Source organism: Cebus imitator, unplaced genomic scaffold, assembly GCF_001604975.1.
Source record: "Cebus imitator isolate Cc_AM_T3 unplaced genomic scaffold, Cebus_imitator-1.0 Scaffold754, whole genome shotgun sequence".
Classification (NCBI taxonomy): Eukaryota; Metazoa; Chordata; class Mammalia; order Primates; family Cebidae; genus Cebus; species Cebus imitator.
Window position 1 is genome coordinate 281718 of NW_016108069.1, and position 3176 is coordinate 284893.

Sequence of the window (3176 nt, forward strand, 5' to 3'; positions counted from 1 at the left end):
AAAAAAAAAAAAAAAAAACTGCCAGAGAATACAAGAAACAAATTACTAGAAAAATAAGGGAAAAGGATAAAATATAAACTCCAATTTTTAAAAAGTATTAGATTCAACAGACATACAAAATTATTCAATTGCTGTATTACTCTCACCGCAGACTGGCAGACAGTTTGCAAACTGGCACCAGGTCACAGATCACACTGAGTATCACTGGTCGATCACATGTTGGGTCTACTACACACTTAAGAAAGCAGAAATGATAAAGCAGCCTACCATGTGAATTCTTACAAGAGAAATAAAATGACCATTTAGTTAATAACTCAAAAGAGTTTATAGCAGCTGCACAATTAAGCTTATGATTACTATTAACTAAAGTTGCATTTAAAAAATAGCAGCTGTATTAACTATTCATGATTACTCTTAATAATTTGTTTTGCAGAGATAACCATAAATGTCAAAGCAATCTTCCAAGTGGAGAAGACATGCAAGGAAAGAACAACCAGAGACCAAATACTGATACACTAGCAATGTAACATTAAGTTTTGTCAATTGTGCAGGAAACCTATTTCTATAATTTTTGGGTTTTGACATTTAAATGAATCTTGGTTACTGAGCAAGCCAGGGGTCTGTATGGCTGTAAACTGAACAAGAAGACCTAGTTCTGAATATCTGACTCCTGTTTATTTCCAAATGTAATACACAGAAAAAAGGAGGTCCCTCGGCTGGGCACAGTGGCTCATGCCTATAATCCCAGCACTTTGGTAGGCCGAGAAGATGGATCACTTGAGGTCAGGAGTTTGAGACCAGCCTGGCCAACATGGTGAAATCCAGTCTCTACTAAAAAATACAAAAATCAGCCAGGAGTAGTGGCAAGTGACTGTAATCCCAGTTACTCGGGAGGCGAGAATCGCTTGAACCCGAGGCAGAGGCTGCAGTGAGCCCAGATCGCACCACTGCACTCCATGCACTCCAGCCTGGGTGACAAGAGCAACACTCCATTTCCAAAAAAAAAGAAAGAAAGAAAAGGAGATCCTTCAAGTAAATTTGTTTCACAGGACTAAAAACAGTCATAGAATAAACTCAATAATTAAGCCTAGAAAAACCTCAAAGGGCTGGAGTAGGAGCAACAGAGGTAGACCTTTCACAAAGTCCTTATTCCTTTTTACTACATGGCTAATGGCAGAAGGCAGCAAAAAAAACCAGAGGAACCATGGTGAAAAGTCAGTTAATATGAAATAGCACAAAATATTCCATTGAATTAACATAATACATGGAATTTAGCTTTATATTTAACTTGATTAGATCTTATCTACCTTATAAAACAGAAGTATAATAATAATAATAATAATAACAATAATGGGCCAGCCACAGTGGCTCATGTCTGAAATCCCAATTCTCTGGGAGGCCAAGGTAGACACTAGGAGTTTAAGAGCTGCCTGGGCAACACAGAGAGACCTCCATCTCCAACAAAATAAAAATAGAACAAATTTTTTATAAATAGCAATTACCATTTCTTTTTTTTTCTTATTGGGGGTGGGCAGGAGGAGTGTGGAGACATGCAGTGGCATGATCTCCGCTCACTGCAACGTTGACCTCCTGGGCTCAAGGCATCACTCTGCCTCAGCTTTCCAAGTAGCAGGGATTACAGGTGCACGCCACAAAGCCCAACACCTGGGCTCAAGTAATCAGCCCACCTCAGCCTCTCAAAGTGCTAGGATTACAGATGTGAACCACCATGTGGAGTCAGTAATTACCATTCCTTAAAATACAGTAATACAAAAGGCATAGTGATAGTGTTTTTTACCCATTATCTCAAATATCCCTAATCCTGGGTTAAGAAGGTTGTCTAAGGTCACACAACTTGTAAATGGCAAAGTTAAGATTCCAACCTGAACTCACATGTGACTCCAAATGCTACATATTTCATGCTACAGCCCCCCCAAATTTAATAATTAATTCTAGCTCTTTCAAGTCCAGGCTTTACTACTATCAAACATACAAGCCCTGGGAAGGCAAAAAGGGTTTCACCAATTGGCAATGGTTTCCTGGACCCTGTGTTAAGGATGGTACAGTGCCCTAACTATTTGTCATGGGTAAGTATGTGGGGTAAAACAAGTGCCTTAGCCCTTCTCTGTCCAAACTTTTTCATTTGAGAATAAAGTATATTACACAAAACATAGTAATTTAAAATTTCAGGCAATGATCTACCTTAATTTATTATTAGCTGACAATTCAGTATTCCCAAAAACACAACTATAAAGTTATAAAGGATATAGTTATATTCCCCTTTATTCAAATATCATTAAATGAACAGTTTTGTTTCCTGACACAACAAATGCTGTATTTTGTTTTAGGGGTTATACAGTTAGTACGTATTAAGTTGAATCTGCATACCTGAGTGATACCATGTTTCCGAGTTCTGCGGGTAAGCTACGGATTTTATTAGATGACAGGTCCAAATATGCCAGATTGTGAAGCTTGGCAATGTCTGAAGGAATTCGGGACAGGGAATTGTCACTCAAATGCAAAGCTGTCAGATGAGTTAGTGACCACAAAGATGCACTTAAGCTTCTTACTTTTCCTGTAAGAGAAAAAAGACAGGAGCAGATTATATAGTTTCTCTACAATTTGTTCTGTAGATCAAATAAGGTTTAGCTGTTTTTATGAGTAACTTAAATTATTATCCAAAAACTTGTGAGAAGGGGTTAACAGGAAATCTTACCTATTCTATGGCAATTCATTGCTATGCTATGATTAAGTTATAAGCTCTTCACTTAGCAGGTTAAAATAAAAAGTTAATGTACCAATACTGCTTAGATTGCATCTTTATTTTTAGGAGCACAAGAAGTATCCTTTAAAATGAGCTGAGATATGAGAGGGAAATATAATTTATAGTAATGATAAATCCAACATCTGAACATCATGGTTGGTTTGGACTTATACAAAATAACACAAATTCTAATATCTCAGAGGCTGTTCATATCTCCAGAAAACAAGAATTTTGCTTAAAAACAAAAAGGAACACAAGGTATTAGTTTAGCTGAGTTTTAAGACCAGGGTACCGAGGCTGGGCACGGTGGCTCACGCCTGTAATCCCAACACTTTGGGAGGCCAAGACGGGCGAATCACGAGGTCAGGAGTTCGAGACTGGTCTGGCCAACATAGTGCAATCCTGTCTCTAC

The 3176-nt window shown here is 37.9% G+C and overlaps 1 protein-coding gene across 1 annotated transcript in view; it reads right to left on the reverse strand.

Moving 5' to 3' along the window:
• The window catches only part of CNOT6 (CCR4-NOT transcription complex subunit 6), an 88500-nt gene that overhangs the window by 25326 nt on the left and 59998 nt on the right, over positions 1-3176 (reverse strand). The window contains exon 3 of the mRNA XM_037735221.1: positions 2389-2575. The gene's annotated coding sequence lies outside the window, so the exon portion shown is untranslated. The remainder of the gene's footprint in view (positions 1-2388; positions 2576-3176) is intronic.